The 14,146-nt window shown below is 47.8% G+C and overlaps 1 protein-coding gene across 6 annotated transcripts in view; it reads left to right on the forward strand.

The window, feature by feature from the left end:
• The window catches only part of LOC139049594 (phospholipid-transporting ATPase ABCA3-like), a 259,493-nt gene that overhangs the window by 14,901 nt on the left and 230,446 nt on the right, over positions 1 to 14,146 (forward strand). For all 6 annotated transcript variants that reach the window (XM_070525163.1, XM_070525161.1, XM_070525159.1 and 3 more), the window contains one exon: positions 10,685 to 11,017. The gene's annotated coding sequence lies outside the window, so the exon portion shown is untranslated. The remainder of the gene's footprint in view (positions 1 to 10,684; positions 11,018 to 14,146) is intronic.

The following is a 14,146-nucleotide window of genomic DNA, read 5'->3' on the forward strand; positions in this document are numbered from 1 at the left end:
GCGCTGTTCGCCTGTTTCCTAGGCGATTCGTTTCCTCTTCATCTCGTTACGATTTCGATTCCAGGTCTCCTCCTGCTTATCGGAATTGTCGCCGTCCAAACTACCGCCTCAACTGTGGTTGTGGCGCACGCGAGGTCTCCTTTTCAGTCCTACGACATGTTATCAGGCATGCGACGCAGTTGGCGAAGCGAGTGGAGGCGAGCGCAACGACGAGGAACGCAGAGTGTCGTCATACCAAACGGCGGCGGCAAGAAGGCGCGGCGATGCGCAGCGGCAGAACAACTGTGGCTCGGTGCCACTAGTGGCGCATGCGCAGTAGCGATTAGGGAGCGAGAGAAAGTGAGATAGAAATATCCGCGGTGAGGCACGCGTTGTGACGTCAGGTGCCTCCTCGGAGCACCGCCAAGGCGGAATCGCAAGTTCGGGGCCAGTAAAGCTTTCGCTTTAAAAAAGAAATGCGTGCGCTGCGCCAAATGCCTCCGGCCTCGCAGCGCAGCCGCTTTTTCGTTGAGGACTTTCTTTCTCAGAACATTACGCCTCATTCTGTCGCTTAACGCCCATCGCAGTCCCCGACAGCCTCTTCAATCTGTCTCTTTGCGATGACCAGCCCTTATAGTAGCGGACAACATTATGTGGCTATCGAGGGAAGGCTACGGGTGCACGCCCGCTGCTCACTGGTTACCGCGCCAAGTTGTCCGGCAGCGTTTGAGAGCGCTTTTGGCAGCTCGGGACAGACGCTGGATCGACGCAGCTTCACGTGTGCGACGGTTTCGCGTTTACCCCGACTGAGAAGGGAAAAGCCGCAAAATAAATAAACCTTTACAGTCAGTGACGTGTTCAGTCTTACTTAACTGTGGCTAATAAGTTGTTTACGTTTTCTCTTCTCAGGCATATAAACTAACAAGGATTACAACGCGGAACTCTTTCCAGAAGCGCTCTCACTTGAGGTCCGCTTTGCCTCCGTAGAGCTTCCGTTCAGAGCCACAGAAAGTTGTCCGCGGGCATATTTCGTTCAACTTACATTATTTGAAGGCGCTAAAAGCGCGGCGCGTTAACCGGCAGTCACGCGGTATTTTTAAAATTTGGCGCACCTTAAAGAAAGGCTGTAAAAAGGAAAGGCATAGAAAGGCTGTAAGAAATTTTAACAGGGCAGTTGGCATAGATGAAATAATCCGATGTCTCTGAACAAGCGCTACAACTTTTGTACTGAAAAATTTTCGCTGGAATTAATATTTTACAAGTTAATTAGCAATCCTTGTTAATTACCCAGCCTGACGGACTGGAAGAAAATATCATGAGGTGGCAATTCGACATGCGTAGCGCGTATGTTCTTTAAAAGAAAAATACTTGTCCCAAGTTAGCTGAAACACCCTGTATATAAATATATACGGACAACCTTGGTGAATGCGTAGGAGCACCACCGACACGAGCAAAGGGAGACCGCAAGGAGTGCTGCTAGGAATGTCAGGTCGTTGTTTTGAAGCGTGCCTCATAATCAGACCGTGGTTCTGGAACATAAAACCCCCTAATTTATAATTTTGGATTGTTTTGGAGCCTAGCTAAAGAAACAAACAGGCAAGGTTCGTGGGAAGTAAGACCTGCTGGCAACCACGAGATGGGCGAGCGGGAAGCCCTATGCAGCCGAGCGCGCTGACAGTATGAAAAAAAGAAAAGAACAGTAGAGCGATGGTGCGAGCCGACCAGCGCGATGGCATCCCTATAACTGCCTCACAATGTAAACAATGCCTTGAAATGCCCGATATCGACGCAGGGCCCATTTCCGAGTAATGAAAGGGCAGATTCGTCCCCGAATGGTAGGCGAGGAGGGGTCAGAGGATGTTGCCTTGCCGAGGGTAGCTGGGTTATGTCACGATTCCGCCTGTCGTTCTCTTCGCCCATCAACCAAACTCTGAAGAAGCCCTTTGACGGCCTCTCATGTGAAAATAACGTCTCATTTTCAATAAGCAGCTCCAGCGAGATTCTGAAAGCGCTGGCGACCGGCATTGTATTTGCGTCTCCAGTATGTATTGAGAGTATCTCAAAAGGTACAACGATTCTCGCAACGCGAAGTCTCCGGTTGTCTAATTGCTGACCGCAACCTAGACCAGGGGATGACAGCGACGTCCTAACAAGGTTCACAACTGCCAATCGCATCAATGACATTCTGTAAAGTCAACTTACGCAGCGTTTTTTTTTAGCTGCGCACTTAATGTTACGTTTGTCATTTTGTTACGAAGTTAACTTGTTTAAAGGGAGACTTCAAACTGCAGCATATTGATTTCGTCTATTTGGTGAAGGGGAAGAAACATCAACATGTCTTTCGCTCAGAAAGATTTGTAAAGGCCACCAAGGTTTACTTTAGTACTATTTCAATTAGGTTGTCTTAACATTTCAAGCCATAAGCCGCGCATTTCGCAGTTGTAACCGCGAAAAAATATATGCTTACACGGTAGTAGGCGCGGACCCTCCTATGAGCAGGCCTGAATGCATATATGTATGATAAATCAATGAAACATGTATACTTATTTTTGATAAATCAAGTTTTCTGAAACTTCAGAGTGCTCTGCAAGGTCACATAAACAACATTGTTCCATAGCATTTACGAGAAGAGTGTATTTGCTCAACACCTGCTAGTGTTGGTTCGTTGTGATAATGTACCCTGAAGTCTGCTCGTCCTCTAAGCAACTGTTGGCGACGAGGTTACCTGGCTACACTTTAATAACATGTCATACCGACACGTCTGCCTAATCATCATCCTGGGCACCAAACACTCAGACGGTAAACAGCGCAGACAACAGGTATAGTGAAAGGAGCGGACAGATTCGCGGTCTAAAAAGCAAACTTCCATGCTTGCGAAAGAAAGACACATAATGCAAAAGCACAACGCTGTCTAAAAGTGCACGACGGACCGGCAAGAACCCAAAGTGAAAGCAAAAAAAAAAATCCAACCCGACTGTCATTTACGGTGCGTTCACAATTGGCCTTGTTTCGCCCCAGAGAAAGCCGAAAGTCTTTCCGCTTCATCGGACCCTGCTATAGCATGAAAACATCAAGTGATAAATTGAACATGGTGGCCAGAGTGTCAGTTGGGGATGCCCATTGACGCAGTAAATAATTACACCGTGCTTTACATTAGAATGCACTGCCTCTACAAGGACACGTTTTAAAGGGAAGCTGAAACGGTTTTGAAATTCCATGAATTACTGGTGTTGCGAAGAACAGACCTATTAATTTACAGTTCTGAATTTTTTTCTTCGTTTTGTTAATAAATGGGGCGGAAATTGCATTCTAAATCTCCCCGCGGACACGCCCCCGTTGCTTCCTGGAGTACCGGGTGAGGAGGCAGCCAGAGGAGAGAAACGGTGAGAGTGACGTCATTCCCGGGGAGCGAGCCGGCGGACCGGCGTGCTGGCATGTGCTGACGTGTTTCTTTCCATCCTGCACTTACGCTAGGAGAGATCTGCCGCCGCTGACGTTTGCTTTCTTGTGCGATTTTCGTGAACTGTGCTTCCTTTCTGTGCTGCGTGAGTGCCTAAAGCCAAGGGCGCCCAACTTGCCTTCTTTATGTGCAGCATTCGGCAGTGCTAACACACGCGGGCGAGACGACGTGGGGTTTCACATGTTCCCAAAGGACAAGACGCTTACAGCGTAGTGGGTCCGTGCGGTGAGGAGAGAGAATTTCGTGCCCACGAAATCAACTGTGCTGTGCTCTGACCATTTCCGCGACAGTGATTATCATCGGAGCTTGACAACGATGTGGGGAATCGGTATTCCGATTCCGGTGCCCACATTGATGCACTCGAGAAATGCGAACATTTGCAGCCATGAACTTCTGGTAACACAGTTTTAGCGCAGCCGCATAGCCTTACGAGCAATGTGGAAACGCGTTGTTGCTAGCGTTGCTAGGCTTGCCTAGCGACATTCGACGTATGATTGCAGTTACCGTAAAGTTACCGTGTTTACCACACAGTGGTGCTAAAACTGCCTAATATCTGTATGTCAACACTAGCATGCACCACGCATACCGATTCTTGAACGAGCCACAATCGCAAAGTCTTCGAACCATAGTCTGAATATTGCACATGTAATCCCCCTGGCCATCTCGATCTGGATGTGTATGATAAGCAACTTCCATGACTGTACATCGCAGCACTGTATGTGCGCGCTTTGGAACGCGGTACTTATGTTCGCGATCGTGTATCAACACGCACAAAACCACCGAATCTTAGACAAGCAGCGGCAAGGTGCTTGGCATCGCGGAATTGGACCCGTGTTTACAATCTAATGAGAAGTTAGTGCTTCGGAATTCTTCCTGCTGCAAGTTCCCAGTGACACTTTAGTGCGTTTTTTCTCCTGTTATTGCAACGTGCAGCCAGATGAAAAATAAACACACGTACCAGTTAATATTTCCAATGCGCGAGAAGGTTGACACATCGTTCTCTCTGTTGGCACACTCAACATTGTCGTTGCCGCGATCGTTTTCTGTATCGCCTGTCGGTTCGAACATGTAAGGCGAAAATACAAGCTGTCCTAGACAGCGAGAACGTTCCATGATGCTTACAACTCATCTGTGAAGCCAGACCAGAACAGCGTGCTACGCTCTGAAACGACGGCGCCGACCGGTGATCCCCATGAATGACGTTACAGCGGTCCCGACCAATCACGGGCAACAGTGGCGTTCGCGCGATGCCCCGAGGTGCTGGTGCGCGTTTTCTTGCAAAAAAAAAAAAGAAGAGCCGCTTGCGTTTATTTCCGCCCTTCTTAAACTAGATATTCGTGTTTAATGGACTAACAACTGTAGAATGCCGAAGGGAAATCATTTTTTTCGAAGAGTGTTTCAGCTTCCCTTTAAGGCCCTGGGAATCAGCAGGAAGTGCGACAGCGAAGCTTTACCGTGTCCCAACTTCTCCGCTTCGGCAGAACGGGCCGAATCCACTACCGCCGCTTGCTGGCGATCCAGTTTTTTAGCTGCTCCTAGTGCATCTCCAGAAAATAACTATTAACACTTCCTTGTTCCTCCTCCCTGATGAGTGCTGAAGAGCGGCGCTACGGAGCAGATGATACGCCAAGTTGCACGTCTTGACTGATAGGCCAGTGAATGAACGTGTTGCTTGATGTGGTGGGGTGATGAGCAAACCGCACCCACAATTAGGCGCGTAGTAAGAAGAGGTGGCGAAGGCGGTGTCGGCAGTGGCAGTACAAAGGTTAGCAACTAGTGGGGTAATGGGCAAAAAAGAATTTCCACCCGCTTTGACCTAATCGCTCTTTCGCTGCTTCCAAAGCATTTACACGCTCTTAAAGCCAGTTTAGACCATCGTCTTCTTTGCTACGTATGTCACCTTGTCCTCTGGCTATTTTGTTGTCACTCCGTTTTCTTTGGGATTAGTCGAGTACCTTATATATAGCGTTGTGCCCTTGGGTCTGCTGACTTCTGTGCTGTAGGACACCGAGTAAAACTTCGTTGACACTCAACGCATCTCCCAAATTTGTTCACTTCTAATGGCGTCTACGCTGTTTACCATGTCGAGCGTACACCGACTAGCCCAGCTTATGCCCTGTTTCATACTCAGTAGGAAACACTGGAAACACTAGAGATATTCATATCACAGTTCGCATTTGTTACCAAGCAATATTGCGTCACGTGTGAAAAGAAAGGCACGGCTCTGTGTCATGTTGCGCGACGTGGCATTAAGTTCCAAACTTCTCTGTCGCAAAGCACTAACGCATTTACTGTATTGAAAGCATCGCGCGTCTAAAGCCAGCCGCATACTTGGCGACTTCGCAGGATCGCAGCTAAACTTCCAGCGGAGCTATATCTCTCCAGCGGTTGGGTTAATAATTTCCGTTGAAGGTCTTTGTCGCGTGCTCTTTCCGCTCTCTTGTGGGGAGCATGCTGCTGCTCTTCGAGACCTGTCTAATGCTAACATCAACCAACTAGCCAAAGTACACTTCTTAATTATTGCCTGAAATTAAACCCATCACGTTTTAAAATTCTGCTCGCATACGGACGAGAAGAAAGGGGGGTAACCGAGGGGCCTGATTTTTTATTCATCATATCATGAGAACTCAACAAAGAAAGACGCCTAGGAAAACATTGGGGGAAATTACTTGTGCCTAATAAATGAAATAAAGAAACGACAAAAATAAAGGAAATGAAAGTGAATGAAAAAACAACTTGCCACCGGCGGCAAGTTCTTTTTTTCATCCACTTTCATTGCTATTTATAATTTTTTTAGTTCAATTAGTAAGTACATTTCCCCAATATTTTCCTAGGTGTCGTTGTTTGTTGGCTTCTTATGATATGCTCGCATACGAGGCTTTCTAGAATTGTGTTAAGAAATTTGTAGCAAAGGCATTACTACAACCGCGCACTTTTTAGCTTCTCGTCCGCATCAGCCATAGTTAGTCAGATCAGCTGATTAGGCTAAGAATCGCTTTCATGCACAGTGTAAACCAAAGGCCCCGATCAACTCGTATGACTTAATCTTCGCCATGGGATAACCCAGAACTGAACCCTTATTTAGAATGAATGAATGAATGAATTGAATGAATGAATGAATGAATGAATGAATGAAAGAATGAATGAATGAATGAATGAATGAATGAATGAATGAATGAATGAATGAATGAATGAATGAATACTTCTAATTTGTAGAAAAATGTCCTGCGTACTTAGCCGCATTCGTGGCCGAATGGTTACGGGAGATTCTGAAATGACGATGTTAGAAACATTGAGAAATACTATGTTGTGCTACCTGGTGGGATCAGCTAAACCCGTCTATCCTGCATAACTCAAACGTGTTTTTAGAGCTGTAGGATCCTCTGGGCTGGAATTTCGCTCCATGAGGTGGCCCCACAACCTGCAGGGTTATCTGACTGAGCTAGCTGGGATGCTCGGTTGCCATAATCAGAAGTTTGAATCCTCGCGTTTTTTTTTTCATATATGGAGAAGGTAAGCTCTAATTCACTTCTTCGAGTAGACTACATCTCCAGGCTTGGAGTGGCACCTGACACAGCAATAACGCCGAGAGCCAGTGGGGCTATACTAATCCAGGTACAACCGCGTTAGAAAGACCCACTAAGCTTCAACAAAAGACACTCCCTCGCAAAAACGCGGACTGGCCTCCCTGGTGCAGTATTCGGCCACTCCCTTCCAAAAAACTCATTCAGTCAAACAATGGCCCTCAGTTCCCAGCAGCTGCGGAGCACTTGACCAAGGCGGTTCTCAGTCTTATAACGTAGCAGAGGGTGCTAAGAATCTCTGGGCTTGGTCATACCGCCAGTGGAAACTGACCTTGGCAACATTTAATACACAAACTCTCTCGACTGAAGCTAGCTTTGCAAGAATCTTGAACTATCAGGCATTGTTCGGGATATCATTGGCCTTAGGGAGGTTAGAAGAACTGGCGGGGCTTATACAGTGCTGACTAATGGCCACGTCCTCTGCTATAGAGGACTTTCAGATAAGAAGCAGTGCGGAGTAGCATTCCTAATCCATAAGGACATAGCGGGCAAATAGTCTACAGCAATAATGAGAGGGTAGCAGCAGTCGTAATAAAACCTAATAGAGGGTATAGATGAAAGGTAGTTCTAGCCTGCGCTCCGATCTCCAGTCATGATGATGATGAAGTAGATCAGTTTTATGTGACGATGTCGAATTAGCAATGAGAAAAGTGCTAACTCACTGTACTGTTGTGATGGGCGATTTCAATGCAAAAGTGGGGAAAAAGCAAGCTGGTGAACAAGTACTTCGCAACTACGGCTTCGATTGTAGGAACACTAGAGGAGAGATGTTGGTAGAATACGCGGAAAGGAATAAGACGGGAATAGTGAATGCCTTCTTCAGGAGGCGTAGCAACAGAAAGTGAAGCTGGGAAAGGCTTGATGGTGAAACACGAAATGAAATTGATTTATACTTTCTACCGATCTGATCATAGTGAAGAATGTAGAAGTGTTAGGCAGGGTAAAGTGCAGTGATCAAAGGTTAGTGAGGTCTAGGATTCACCTCAATTTCGAAAGAGAAAGAATAAAATTGGTCAAGAAGCAACAGGCCAACCTAGACGCGTTAAGGGTAAAATCAGACCAATTCAGGCTGATACAAACAAATATGCAGCCTCCTTAAAACAGAAGGATCAGGAAGACAGTGGTAATGAATGAAACCGTAACTAGGCTGCCTGTAGAAGCAGCTATTGAAGTGGGAGGTAATGCACCAAGGCAACCAATATACAGGTAAGCTCTCCCAAATAACGAAGGACCGAATCAAGAAATTACAAAGAATGAAAGTGTCCGAGTCAAGAGATCAGACAGTATTCGCGGAACTGTTAAAACTAATCAAGAAGGAGAAAATAAGGGATATTCAACAGCTGATAATTATACCATCTGTGGCGCTGGGAGAATCATTTTTTTATTTCATAGACGAATGTTTGATCTAGCCATGCTTGTGAGTGTTAAATCAGATGTGCGTATTTTAGCTCCTGTTTCGTCTTGCATTTTGTGTTATATACTTATTTTACAGTCACCCTTCGTGTATATATTTGACGTGCGATAGCTAACAATAAACCGCCGAAAGTTTGCGCACATGTGTGTCTGTTTTTTTACTTTATAGAACAATATAGCACAGCAAGCAGAACGATTTCGTATATGCCCCATGCTCCGCTCTTCGGCTTTCGCAGCCCCCTTGTTGTCTTTCTGCTAGTGTACAGTGTTGCGCCTGCTTATTTGGCGCATTTTGCGCTTTGCTGGCACATGATTTTCATAAAATATATAAAACGTCCCTCGTTCAGTTCACAGAGGACACCCTGGATATCTACTGCGTGCCTCAAAAAATTCATTAAAGTAGACAGGAAGTGGGTATTTAGGGGTTACATGCAAAATTCCTACACTGTGCACAAGCGTTAAAAAAATGCTCACACATAAACCCTAACGTATTGCCTACGTTAAATGCTTTCAAGCTCAGTGGCATCTAAAGTGCTGAAGACGAGATATTGCGATTACCGGCCGCGTAGTGCTGTAGGACACTAGCTTAGGAATTTCCTTTTGGCAAATTTCGCAGTTGCCTGACACTCTCGACACGCTACCCACATATCGTTCAGAAGATGCCCACATGTGGTTTTGAAGTTTCATTTTCGTTGCACGGTGAGATATTTCAGTGCACTGAGAAAACCTTCTGCAATGTGCGTAGTATTCGCCGTCGTAGTATTCGTGGCATTCCTTCTGCTTGAACTGCACAATTGTGTCGAATGGCTCGAGTTGGGGGAACTTACTCACTTTACCAGCGCATTGCAAAACGAAGACAAGCTGATAACTGCCAAGGGACAATTATCGATCGGCTCCGAGATTTCGCCGAGCTCTAATCACGTGCCGCCCCCCCCCATCTGCCATCTGTTGATTGGCGAAAGGGGAAGTCGCCGTTTTGCTCCGGCCTGGTCTCGTCGCAGTATCATAACTGTTCTATTTGCTTATCGACACGGTTGTCAAACGGAGTTTGCTGAGGCGCTGGGCCTCTACTGCGGACGGAGAGCGGCTACACATCTAGCTAGCCCAAGATACCACCTGCTGCTTGAAGTCTGCAAGCAGGTAGCCAGTTACCATTTCTCAGCCAGCTCCTAAGGAAGGAGGTCCCCGCATAAAGTGTATCCCAGCTGGTAAGATAGCGCTTGTAGATATCCTACACGATACGCAACGTCTTCCCGTGACGAGGGATGAGATCGGAAAGAACAATATAATCCGATTCAAGCTGGTTCTGGTACCCACAACGCTCAGAAAGTCACCGATACTGCGCATGTCACAGAACGTGACAGAATACCGGTTGATGAGACAGTGATGAAGCAGGTGGCAGCTATTTGCTGCAGGGGTTGCGGGAGCTTGCGGCAGGAACGGCCATGGTAGTGGTGGGCCTGCTCTTATCGCATACCAGTGTTCTCTCGTCGTGGCTTTCTATCAGCTGCCGGTCGAAAGGGGGTCGAGGGTTTCTAAAGCGAATGTGTTTTGCGCACCGTCACGGGACATTCCCGACTGTGGCTGCTGACTACGCGTGTACAGCAGGCTTTCACTGCCCTAACATCGCACAGAAAAAAAAAAGAAAAGAAAAGCTGAATTTTGAAAATTCGAGATTTTCTTGACGAGCCTGCACATCTCCTGCGTAATTTTCATATCAAGAACTATGCACATGTCGAAATTTTTTATACCCTGAAAAGGAGCGCCCTTTGTCCCGTGCGTCACAGCCCTGCCTTGAGATGCTATAGCAATTTCTATTGTGTATGACAGCAAGCTCCAACTGCATCTGCGATGAGAAAAAGCGTAGTTGAAGCTGTGTAGACCAGCTGCGTTGGCCAGAAATACCTGAGAATAGTATTGACAACACTTCTGAAACTTTATTCAATCTGTTCTTGGTGTCATCTATCGCCGCTATCATGACCTTTATTTGCAGCGGAATGTCGGCAAACTTCGTTGCTCCTCGACAAGGGTTCAACCTCGCCCGTCAAACGTGAAGATCTTCGTCCCTGAGCCAAACGCCCTTTACACAGCCGTAAAATGTGTAAAAACGTTTATGGTGCAGTTCTTTTAGATGCTGCTATACCTCTTGCGAAGTAAGACGATGTAGGCACCTCGCAAGAGATACCCACAGGGGTTACCTCCGATTTATTTTAAATCAACGTTCGCTTCTCTCTCACTCTCTTTCCAGGTTTCTTTAGCCGCAAACATCAGGAGCCTTCGCCTGACATCGTGGAACGCGGCGCCCGCGTTGTCGGCTCTCTGATCGGCGCCGGTGCCAGCGATGATTCGCGCCAAGGATCTGGCTCCGTGAAGCTGCACCCCGAGGCCAACGCAAGCGCCGTGATTGAAAAATGCAAGCAGCTGATGGACGCCAAGACCCCGTTGTGCGTGAATCTGTCTGGCTCGGAAGGTCAATCGGCTAGCCTCGCGATGACGCTGTACGTTCCCTCAACATCTATCCTACCAAACAGGGCGAACCTCTTTCCCCTCGGCTCCTTGTCCTCGACCGAATCGTCCTTCGGTGAGTCGGTGGCTGCGGCCGCAAGCGGCCTCCTTGGCGCTGTTGCGTGGGTTGTCACACCGCTGTGGAAACCAAAGCCCTTAGTCACACTTTTGTGCATAGGTGATTTTTTTTTGTGACCGCTGGTCGTCCGCCTTCCCTGTAATGACATGCGGACCATTCGGATTCGCTAGCACGTTCTTCTTGCGAACAATCCTGCCCTTAGAGGTTCTTGTGCATGCTTTCCCTTTTCTCTGCCGCGAGCTTACCTGCCAAGCGCGTACGTAGAGTGCATTGTGAATAATAGCGCTAGACACACAGGAAGGCGGACGGTGCAAGGGCCAGCTGTTGGTTTATCTGCGGGGATTACGTATGGAAGAGGGATGGAAAAGCAACGAGAATTTTTTAAAGCGATGCTCTCGTTGTGTGTACCCCTAGTCCGTCATGCGTGTGAAGCCGGCCATGTAGTGTGTGCATATATATATATATATATATATATATATATATATATATATATATATATATATATATATATATATATATATATATATATATATATATATATATATATATTGTCACGTATACAAGCTGAAACAAGATACAGGCGGTTGCACTTTACGAAAACGCAAGCGGCGACTCGTGATGCCGAGACGAACCTCGTTCTCCAATTCTTCAGTCTCTTGCTGCGCCACACCATGTGGCATTAACCCTCTTCAGAAAAAAAAGAAAAGAAGAAGAAGGAAAGCATATATAGGCTTGACCTGAGAACGCCGAGATCGCCTAGGACGAACACATAGGCAATCACAATCACTGTGGTGTGCGATATAGTCACAGGGCACTGATGGACGAGCAACCACAAAACTAACCTAAGCGGCTGAAAACGTCGAATATTAGGGGCTATAGTACGGTTTCAACCGCACAACGCGCACTAATTCAGATTGCGGTTGTCGACGTCGGGGAGGCTGACTTCCGTCAGGAAGGACTTCGTAGTTCACGTCACTAATTCGTTGCAACACTATGTAAGGTCCGAAGTAGCGACTCAAAAGCTTCTCGGATAGTCCTTTCCGGCGCACGGGAGTCCAGACAAAAACTTGATCACCAGGTTGGAACTCGACATGTCGATGGCGGAGATTGTAAAGGTGCGCATCGATGCTCTGTTGCTGCTTTATGTGCACTCGGGCAAGCTGACGGGCTTCTTCCGCGCATTACACGAAAAGTTCGGCATCTTGGGCGAGGTCGAGATGATCGATGTTGTCGCACGGCAGCATTGCTTCTAACATAGTCTGCACCTCACGGCCGTAAACGAAGTAACGGCGTGAAGCGTGTTGTTTCTTGCGTAGCAGTATTATAGGCAAACTTTACGCAAGGGAGTATCTCATCCCACGTCTTGTGCTGTACGTCTACGTACATAGACAGCATGTCAGTCATCGTTTTGTTCAGTCGTTCGGTCAAGCCGTTTGTCTGCGGATGATAGGCAGCTGTCCTTCGATGGGTCGTGCAGCTGAGTTTGAAAACGTCTTCAATGAGCTGTGCTGTAAAGGCTTTGCCTGGGTCTGTGATGACGTGCGATGGGGCGCCATGCCGTAGGACGATGCTCTGTATGAAAAACTGGGCAACCTCGGAAGCTGTGCCTTGAGGCAGCGCCTTTGTCTCAGCATATGGCATTGAATAGTCTGTGGCGACGATTATCCACCTGTTGCCAGAAGATGACAGTGGAAACGGGCCCAGAAGATCCATGCGGACCTGGTCGAAAGGTTTTCCAGGTGGATCAATCATATTCAGCGATCCCGCAGGCTTCACAGCTGGCGACTTTCGGCGCTGGCATTCACGGCAGGCTTGGACGTACCGCTTAACACACTCGGCAAGTCTCGGCCAGTAGTAGGATATGCACACTCTATCAAGCGTTCGTGTAAAGCCGAAATGGCCATAAGGAGGCTCGTAATGACAGGCGAACAAAACTTCGGCACGGAGGTATGCTGGAACGACCAAACGGTAGGTCTTGTTGGTGGCAACGGAGTTCTTCTTGTATAAGATGCCATGTCGTAAACAAAAAGACAACAATTCTCGAGCTATATGCCGGGGTATTGATGGATTTCGTCCTTCCTAATGTTCGAATATAGGCCGTAGTGCGTCGTATGCGCGCTGCCGTGTGGACAAATCAGTAATGCTTACGGCCCCTAGGAAAGCGCCGTCGTCCTCAATGTCGTGGTTGGTAGTGTCGATAGGGGCGCGCGAGAGTGCGTCAGCATCTTCGTGTATGCGGCCCGACTTGTACACGATGGTCACGTCGTACTGTAAACGTAGACTCCACCGTACCAATCGTCCGGAAGGGTCCCGGAGATTTGCAAGCCATCACAACGAGTCATGATCAGTTACAACTTTGAATGGGAGGCTGTAAAGGTAAGGTCGAAATTTGGCCAGCGCCCATACGACGGCAAGACACTCTTTCTCCGTGGTGGGGTAGTTGGTCTCTGCACGCGATAGTGTGCGACTTGCGTAGGCGATCACTCTTTCAATACCTTCCTGCCGTTGTACAAGCACCGCACCAAGACCAACGTTACTGGCGTCTGTATGAACTTCCGTGTCCGCCTCCTCGTCAAAGTGGGCCAAAACTGGTGCTGACAGCAGACGCTGTAGAAGCTCGGTGAAAGCAGTCTCTTGCTCTGAGGACCAGACGAACGATACATCGTCCCGCGTGGGGCGAGTCAGCGGCTCCGCCATCTTTGAAAAATTTTCGATGAAACGCGGGTAGTATGCGCAAAGGCCCAGGAAGCGTCGGACACCCTTCTTGTCGGTCGGTGTTGGAAACGAGCCTACAGCGGCAATTTTCGTGGGATCGGGGCTAACGCCTTCCGCGCTGACCACGTGTCCAAGAAACATCAGCTCCTTGTAGCCGAAATGACACTTCTGAGGCTTAAGGGCGAGGTTAGCCGATCGGATGGCTTCGAGAGCTTGCCGCAGTCGTTTCAGGTGGTCGTCAAATGTCGCCGAAAAAACAACCACGTCGTCAAGGTAGACGAGGCAGCTTTGCCACTTCAGACCAGCGAGAACTGTGTCCATCATTCGCTGGAATCTTGCTGGTGCCGAAGAGAGACCGAAAGGAAGTACTCTGAATCCGTAAAGGCCATCTGGAGTGACGAAAGCAGTTTT

This window comes from Dermacentor albipictus, chromosome 9, assembly GCF_038994185.2.
Source record: "Dermacentor albipictus isolate Rhodes 1998 colony chromosome 9, USDA_Dalb.pri_finalv2, whole genome shotgun sequence".
In the NCBI taxonomy this organism is placed as follows: domain Eukaryota; kingdom Metazoa; phylum Arthropoda; class Arachnida; order Ixodida; family Ixodidae; genus Dermacentor; species Dermacentor albipictus.